The sequence below is a fragment of the Tupaia chinensis genome, unplaced genomic scaffold (genome assembly GCF_000334495.1).
Source record: "Tupaia chinensis unplaced genomic scaffold, TupChi_1.0 Scaffold000547_1, whole genome shotgun sequence".
NCBI classification, from domain to species: Eukaryota; Metazoa; Chordata; class Mammalia; order Scandentia; family Tupaiidae; genus Tupaia; species Tupaia belangeri.
This window is the reverse complement of record NW_006160059.1, coordinates 1,287,210-1,297,075: the sequence shown is the minus strand read 5'-3', so window position 1 is coordinate 1,297,075 and position 9,866 is coordinate 1,287,210. Positions and strand designations below refer to the sequence as shown.

Here is a 9,866-nt window from a genome sequence, read left to right as displayed (position 1 = left end):
ATATATATATAAAGTACATATGAAATGTAAATGATCTTTTTTTTTTTTTTTTTTGGAGAGGATTTTACTATAGGGCATGTATGCTTGCCAGAAAGACAGAGGGAGACAGAGAGACAGAAAGTGAGAAATCACCCCCACAGGGGGCGGGCGGGGGTGGCCACTCCGCAATCCCTTCTCCTCCATTCTCCTCTCGGGATCTTGAACACTCATTCACACGTACCTGGTGTGAGTTTAAGCCCCTGGGTCTGGGACTTGAACCACGATCGACTTCATGGGAGTCTAACGACATAGCCATTACGCTAACTGCTGGTCCCTGAAATGTAAATGATTTCGTGTTTAGACTTGGGCCCATCCCCAAGATATCTCACTATGTATTTGCAAATATTTCCAAATCTGAAATAATCCAAAAATTCAAAACACTTCTATACCCAAGCATTTCAGAAAAGGGTTCTCAACCTGTGCACTTACACATCTCTACAGATTGTTCTATCATGCCTCTCAGAGTAATAATCTTCTTTGACTTCAATGGGTTCCAATTCATTTCCATATATTAGAAGTCTTTCTGTTTCAGACATTGTTAGCTTCTATGAGTACAGGGTTTTAAAAAAATTCCCTTTCGCTAATAACTTTAAATCTTACTGAGACAGAATGACTTTTCAGGCAATGGACTGTAATTCAATGTGGCAAGTCTTACTATGTATAGGAACAGGTTGCATGAATAAAACTATGGGGGCCTGGAAAATGAGGCTAGGTGGATTAAAGAATTGAGAAGTGGATCAAACAGTGGTGTGCTGGGTAAGGCAGCTGGATCCCACATGACTGCATGGTTTGAGTCCCAGAGAAGGGTACTTGTGCATATATGTCCAAATGTGCTCAATGCATGTGCGTCTATGCCCAATATCATGAAAAAGGAGAAAAAAATGAAAGAGAAGGCATTGAAGTATGACTGTCCCTCATGGGGGGAGGATTTTTTTTTTTTGCTTTTTCTTTCCCACTTCCTCTGTGTCTTTGTCTCTCTGTGGTGAGTACACATACCTTTGGACACATTTTTTAAAAAAAGAGTTGAGTGGATATCTGAGAAGGTTTACAAATGCAGGCTTCAGTAACAGTGACCACTGTGTTAATTTTTATATTATGCATGGAGTTGTTAGTGTTAGGTTTCCGATTTGATTTTTTGGGGGCAGAACCTGGAATTTCCTTAATTATATTTGGCAATCAGTACATGTATTATAAGAGAATATTATTGTGTTATTTTAGGCATTGTCTCAATGAGAGCTGCACACCCTTTATAAAACACTGAAAGACACTTAATGGAAACTTAATAAATGCATGTTTCCATTACACAGCACTCAGATCTCTAGAGCACTGACTACATAATCATTAAAAAAATCTGTTAGAAAATTGAATAATCTTCCAAATACCTGTCCACTCCCTGATTACTTAGTGTTTTGCTTTCTGAAAATACCAATTCATGAAATATAACAATACACTTTATTATGTTTTCTAAATTCAAGGGTCAGGTCAGCAGATGAACTTAATGAATAGCCAACAATAACATTACAAATCACAAGGCATTTGGTATTTTTGAAATTACTTTAGACACAAACCACGAGATACTAATTCCATTTAACCTAAAGGGAATCAATTTTATCTAAATTATACTTGTAAAAAATTATTTTTTGATGAACTGTTTAAAAATTCTGCCTAATATGTAGAGAAGGCAAACTCTTGATATGATATTGAAAGGTTCAAAGTGTATTTAAAAATGACTAATTAATCATTAAAATATAATAAAACCAACCATATATCAAGTAAAACTCTACCATTGATATGAAATCTGAAATCTTCAAACAATGACCTGAGCTTGGCAAAATTCACTCATTTTCTCAAGTCTACAAAATGCTATGGTAAGGTATCAGCACATGGTGTAATGGTTATGTTGTTGGACTCCCACGTAGTCAACTGTGGTTCGAGTACCAGACCCAGAAGCTTAAAACTCATGCCAGGTGCATGTGTTCCAAGAGGAGGAAAAGGGATTGTGGAGGAGAATAAAGAGGAGGGATTGTGGTGTGACCATCCCCCTTGGGAGGTGATTTCTGTCTCTCTGTCTTTCTGGCAAGCACATGCACCCTCTAGCAAAAACCATTCTTAAAAAAAATGCTGTGGTAAAAATTGAAAATAAATTCATAGTAGTTCTTTTGTAGCTAACAAAGAAAATTTACCAGAAAGCTTTGCCTTAATTTTTTTTTGCTATTACCAAATCATGTTAAAATCTATGCTCATTTTAAAAATATTTATTATTTATATTGAGTCAGCATAAATCTTTATAGTTTACAGCATGTTTTTTCCCCAGCATGAATACAATGCATATCAAGACAAAGACATTATATACATTATCAAGAGCAAATAATTTTTTATTTTTGTATGCATTAAATGTATTTTTTTTCCTGTTCCCCTCCCTCCTTCCCGTGTTACCCACCTCCCTTACCCCTCTCTTACTATTTCTAGTATCTACACTTGCTCCCCTGTTATTATATTTGCCAGTCTTTCAGTTTCTGCTAGAGACCGCAGACATTCAGTATACATTGAGCAGGGTCATACAGAATCAGTCTGTCAAAGTCTGGCTTCTTCACTTAGCATTAAGTCTTGCATATTCATCTACTTTGTATCAAATGCCAGGGTCTCATTTTTTTTTATGACTGAGTAGTATTCCATAGAGTACATATGCCACATTTTTCAATCCATTAGTCTATTTTTAGACATTTAGACCATGTCCTAGTAATTGTAAGTAATGCTGCAATAAACATGGATATGCAAGTGTTTTTCCAACTGAAGGTTTTCCTATCCTTTGGGTAAATACTTACGAGTGCAATTACTGGGTCATATGGTAGTTCTATTTGTAGGTTTCTCGAATCTCCATATAATTTTCTACAGTGGCTGTACTAATTTACATTCCCAACTGCAGTGTAGGAGGGTTCCCTTTTCACCACAGCCTCACCAGCACTTATCAATCTTTATTTTTTAAAAATTGGCCATTCTCATTGTGGTTTTGATTTACATTTCCCTTATGTTAAGGGATGCCATATACTCATATTTTTAAAATGTGTACCTTTGTATGGTTAGCAGAGAATCCCGTTTAGATTTTTTCAATGCAAAGCTTGTGGAGGTTAGCTCCACAATTTTAGGACAGATATATCCAAACACTGAGTGAATGTTGACAATAATCTGAACAATTCAGACCTAAGAGAGGATTTAGGCTATTTGTGGATGACAGAAAACAAAAATCTTGGAATGACGTAAGTGGGTTGTTTTGAGGAGGACAATGTGAAGACTTGAGAAAAGTTCATAATTTTCAACTTTGTTACAAAGGAAGCCCTTAAAGGGAAGTACTTGGCTGACTGTCAGCGAATCTGGTTTCCATGACACTTTGTTTTCGACACCCCATATATATCTGCATGCCTCTTTGGACAAACCATACAGAAGAGGAAGATAATTATAGATCCAAATGCACAAAATCATTTTCAAGAATCTTGTAGAAATGCTTCTGTTATAAAAATAAAAAGCATTGGGAAATATTTCAGAAAATAAGATATTTAGACAGGATGTCTTAACTTTTTAGTAGAAAGAATGAAACTGGTTGAAGCAATAGAATTATATTTTCAATATGGGTCATTAAAATCTAGCTAAGACTAAAATGAGAATCTAAGTGATAGATTAAGAACTCATGACACTGGCTTTTCTTTCTCTGTGTCTGTAATCTGAAAAGGGAGTAGGTAATATCAAACATCATTAAATATGGAAAACAAAATAAAAGCATAATATACTGTCAAAATGTATGGCATTTCATTATCTATACCTTCAGTGTTAAGATTGAAGATTTGGGATAAAAATGATTATGATGATCATGACACTGCTGTTATACTAGGGAGAGTTAAGAAGTTTACTGTAAGTTATCCTGGAAAGCAATGTTATTTGCTGAATTAAGTGTTTGAGTGTGCTTGGAAAGTTCAATATTATCTGATGATTTTAGATTAATTCTGATTATTTGAACTCACTGTCTTTCTTGCAAATTTCAGTATTCGTAGACATACTGTAGGATTTTTATGTATTTTTTTATTAGGCAGTTGAGTTTGCAATGGGTCCCAGATATCATAGGATCCAGATGATCATGAACACAATGTAAATGAAAAATATTGTTTTTACTATTGCTGTCATCCTGGTGAATATCACCTCTATTTTTAGCATGTGTCATTGTTTTCATTTTGAGAAAATTTTCCCTTATCATATATTCCTAAATGTAAGGAAATGATTTTCTTCAGTTGTTGTGGCTACTATTTCTACACAGCAAATCACCCTACCTCTGAATTTAACAGCTTAAAAGAACTATTGTCTTTTACCGAAAAATTCTGTAGGACTATGGACAAGCCACTAGGGGTACAGCTGGTCTGTGCTCTGTGATGTCCGTCTGGTCTCTGCTAAGAAGACTCAAAAGCCTGGAAGAACTCATGTTGGAGCTCAACTCTTGTGCATTCCTGAGATTGACTCAGGGGCTAGAAGAATTTGAAGGCCAGGACTGCCTACAAGCACACTTCTTTGTGCAGCTTCCCAGCAGAATGGTGGCTGTAGGGTAGATGGATATCTTACTGGTGTAGCACGAGGCTCCAAATACAAGTGTTCAGGCGAGTAGGTTTGAAGCTGCGTTGTTCTTGCTGACCAACTTTGGCATCACAGTTTCGTTAATTACTGTTGGTAACTGGCAAGTTACTTGTATACTCAGAGTTAAGGGAAAAGGGACACAGGCCTTACTTTAAGGGAGAAGTAGTCAAAGAATTAGCAACTACAGCCAATTTTTCTTTATATGACATATGATATTTAAAAATTGTTTATCCAAGGGGAAAAAAATCAGCAAAAAGAACCCCTGAAAGTTTTGTGTCTATTTATAATTTTTTGTTATTTAATATTTCTTCATTTGTTTTTAGCCTGTCTGTTATGATAAAATAGAGAACGGTAGTGTAAATATTTATGTACATGTTAATGTAAGAAGAGAGTTCATTTATTTTTTGTTTGTTTATTAATATTACACTCAATTGTACATAAAAGGAACCTGTTCACTGTGACTTAAGAAAATAAGTTTTATTTTCTGATGTAACAAGAGGTCTATAGGTAGGCAGTTCAGAACTCTTACAGCACATGCATACCAGCATACTCAGGGAGATCCTGAACATGAAGTTGGAACCTTCCCATGTGAGTTAGTCTTTCATCAATGTTGTATGTTGCCGTGTATCACAGTTTGCTCCCCAGGTATACAGGATTTTTAATAAATTATATAATGGTTGAAATACATAAAATATGTAATGTAGCAATAATTCTTGTCATATTAACAAGTCATGGTGGACCTTGAGTACTTTAGAGTAGAATTTTCCACATTTTAAACATGAATTCTTAATTTTTTTTTTGGAGAGGTTTTTGCTACAGGGTGTGTGCGTTCACCAGAAAGACAGAGAGAGACAGAGACACAGAAAGTGAGAAATCTCCCCCTGGGGGGATGGCCATGCTGCAATCCCACCTCCTCCATTCTCCTCAGGATATTGGGCACTCATGCACATGTGCCCAGTGTGAGTTTAAGCCACCGGGTCCGGGACTTGAACTGTGGTTGACTACATGGAAATGCACCGACATAGCCATTATGCTAACTACTGGTCCCGAACATGAATTCTGTCCTATGAGGTTAATCTTTATTTTCAAGTAGGGTGTATATTATATGATTTTAACTTATATATATGATTTTATTTATATTTTTGACTCATTATAGTTTTTGCTACCTGAGGGCAACCTAAATCTGGCAAGAACTTTTAAGAGAAACACCATGAAATAAGTAACACAATACTTAAAATTAGTGCTCTGACATGGGATTAGAATTTTATAAAACTGATACATTTATGTTAGCCTTTTAATATAATTAAATAATAACAAAAATTTTTTATAAATAACATGTACTCAGTTTTCTTATATTTCCATATCTTTCATTCTTTCATTGAGTCTATTAAACCATGTCGTCAGTCACAAAATTTAGAGAATTCCAAAAGGAAAGACTAAGGTTTTTTTTTTTTTTTTTTTTTTTTTGAGAGGTTTTCGCTATAGGGTGCATGCTCTCGCCAGACGGACAGAGAGAGACAGAGAGACAGAAAGCGGGAAATCACCCCCCAGAGGGGATGGCCATGCCACAATCCCTTCTCCTCCATTCTCCTCTAGGGATCTTGGGCACGCACACACACACGCCAGGCATGAGTTCTAAGGTACTGGGTCCGGGACACAAACCGCGGTCGACTACATGGGAATTCAGTGACATAGCCATTACGCTAACTGCTGGTTCCCAAGAATTTTTTTTTAAGAGATATTTTTGCTATAGGACACATGTGCTCACTGGAGAGTCAGAGAGACAGAAAGCGGGAAATCACCCCCCAGAGGGGATGGCCATGCCACAATCCCTTCTCCTCCATTCTCCTCTAGGGATCTTGGGCACGCACACACACACCCGTGCACCCAGTGTGAGTTTAAGCCTCCAGGTCTGGAACTTAATCCACCATCGACTACATGGGAGTTCAGCAACCTAAACTTTACTCCAACTGCTGGTCCCTAGACTAAGAATTTTGATAATACTTTTAGTGATATGATACTTTGAAGGTAAGAATATTTGGAAGATAAGTTATTTTAAGAAAAGCTTCTGGAGATTAGTATCTACTAATTAGTTTCTACTACACTATGCTCAGACTCTCATCATTTTGCTAATGGGTTAATTCTCACACCTTACACTCTGGATCTACTAGCTATGCTCTTTTTTTCCTATTCTAAATATACCTTTTCTCTTGTTTGACAACAGAACGAATGACTTAACTTATCATTTTATGTATCTCCTCTATGACTACCAAACTGTAGCTTTTATCTGACCCCTTTTCTCTTATATAATTCAGCACAATTCCTATGACCCGATCAGCAATCACTGTCATGCTAGTGACTGAACTGAGCAATTTATAGTACAGTTAATTAAAATAAAATAAAATAAAAAGAAATAAATCATTAGAGTATGTATTAAGCAATTTCATGAACCTCTTATTTTAAAAGTTTGGTTAAATTTTCCTTTTAAATGTTAGCCCAGTGTGTATCTGAGAACTCATCAAGTCCTACAAAAGTTCATAAATGAATATCTTACTCAAAGTCAAAACAGAGAAGCATCATTTTTTAGAAATTTTTTGGAATATTGATCGTAATCATGAACTCTAAGAGGAAAAGCTAATTTATTTCTGGAAATACTTAAATTTCTCTAATAAGAAATAGATTCAAAGCTATCTAAAATTCCTATTGTGTTGATGTTTTGGAAGTGAATTTTGAAAAATAAAATAGCTATTATTACTCTGAAAACTTTGTGTTCCAGCACATAATTAAATATCCCCATCTAACAAAGATACCTTTTTTCCTGAAAAATAATTTAACTTACTTTAGTAAGTAAAATAAAAATAAACTCTAGAATAAAATGTTATTGATAAAAAAACTAATAAAAATATTTATAAATTATCAAATCTGAAAATAATAAGGGAGGTCAATAAAATAGCATATAGGAAAGACTTACAGAAATATATAAATGAAGTACTAAAATCCAATTGCAGTAAAAGAGAAGAAATTATGCACACAATCATTTTTTTTTTTGGAGAGATTTTCGCTATAGGGCGCATGCGCTCACCAGACAGACACAGAGAGACATAGAGACAGAAAGCGAGAAATCACCCCCCAGGGGGGATGGTCACGCCTCAGTCCCTTCTCCTCTATTCTCCTCTCGGGATCTTGGGCACGCACGCACACGTGCCTGGCGTGAATTTTTTAAGCCACCAGGTCCAGGACGTGAACCGTGGTCGACTACGTGGGAGTCTAGCGACATAGCCATTACGCTAACTGCTGGTTCCCTATGCACACAATCATTATTTAAGAAAGTATATATTTCTAAACTCTATGGAATCAGACATTTTTCATTGATAGTAATACTCAGTACATGTGTTTGTTCACTGATTCTAAAAACCTATTGATTTAAAATACCCGAAATCAGTTTGTTCATGAAATTAACTTTGTGTTCTCTGTAATGCTTTATTTCTTGTGCATAATAGGCATTCAACACACACATCTTAGGTGAATGAACAAAATAAAATAGTTCTTTTAAAAATATAAACCAGGAACACATTATGCTGATTAAATATCAATAAAAGACTTTGTTAAGGTAACAGTGTTTAGCGCTCACATCTAAGATAATTATTCCCAAATGAGGCATCACCGTCATAGTAACTCTCAACTAAAGATGTAAAAAGCACGAATGCCTTATTTTGTGTAAGAAATGACTTGATTCTTATCCATAGGTCGTACAGTTTGGTATTGCTATCTCTGAATGTTGGTGAAGGGTGAAAAAGGTGTTCCCTGGTCTCTGAGGACCTCAGGGAGATGGACTGGTGTGGGAGCAAAAACACAAGTGTATCTGAGGTGGATAGGATTAAGTTTCTGCAGACTATGGAAATGATGTTGGACAAAAAGGAAATTCAAACAATTTTCTTACTACAGTTCAAAATGGGTTGTAAAGCAGTGGAGATAACTCACAACATCAACAATGCATTTGACCCAGAAACTGCTAAAGAAAATTCAGTGCAGTGGTGGTTCAAGAAGTTTTGCAAAGGAGATGAAAACCTTGAGGAGTGTACGGGCCAACCATCAGAAGTTGACAATGACCATTTGAGACCAGTCATTGAAGCTGATCCTCTTACAACTACATAAGAAGTTGCCAAAGAGTTCAATGTTGACCATTCTATGGTTATTTGGGATTTGAAGTAAATTGAGAAGCTGAAAAGGCTCGATACGTGAGCCTCATGAGCTAACTGAAAATCAAAAGATTGTCATTTAAAAAGTATTGTTTTCTCTTATTCTGTGCAACAACAACGAACCATTTCTTGTTCGGTTTGTGACATGCAATGAAAAGTGGACTTTTTATGACAACCAGTGATGACCAGCTCAGTGGCTGGACTGAGAGGAAGCTCCAAAGCATTTCCTAAAGCTAACCTTACACCAAAAAGAGGTCATGGTCACTGTGTGGTGGTCTGCTGCCAGTCTGATCTACTATGGCTTTCTGAATTTCAGGGAAACTATTACATCTGAGAAGTGTGCTCAGCAAATAGATGAGATACACCAAAAATTGCAATCCCCACAGCCTGTAAAGATCAACAGAAAGGGCCCAGTTCTTCTCCACAACAACACTCAACAGCACATCACAGAAGAAGCGCTTCAAAATTTGAATGAATTGAGTTATGAAATTTTGCATCATCTAGTATAGTCACCTTACCTCTCACCAACCAGCTACCACCTCGACAAGCATCGTGACAACTTTTTATGGGAAAACACTTTCACAACTAGTAGGATGCAGAAATGCTTTCCAAGAGTTTGTTGAATCCTGAAGCATGGATTTTTATACCATAGGGATAAACAAACTTGCTTCTCATTGGCAATAATAATAATAATAATACCTGATAAAAGTGCTTTACATTTTTAAGCAAAGTTTCCTAAAATGCTGTCTTGGACTTCCTTCATCAGCATTACTTGAAGGCTTATTAAAATGGAAAACATAAATCGGCCTCTTTGGAGTGGACTCCAGGACTTGTCTTTTTAGCAAGCACTCAGTTTTAAGCCCCCCAAGCATGAGGACCTTGCTTCAGTATAATGGCACTCCATGTTGACTGCACTGGCAGCTTCCGGGAACTTGTTGCAGATACTGATAACCTGGTTTCACCAAAGCATGGAATGTTGAGCCCTGAGAATGTCGAACTCCAAGAGTTTGT

The 9,866-nt window shown here is 36.3% G+C and overlaps 1 pseudogene; it reads left to right on the top strand.

The window, feature by feature from the left end:
• The first annotated feature begins 8,484 nt into the window (after window positions 1-8,484).
• Window positions 8,485-9,539, top strand: LOC106735849 (histone-lysine N-methyltransferase SETMAR-like; annotated as a pseudogene).
• The last annotated feature ends 327 nt before the right edge of the window (window positions 9,540-9,866 follow it).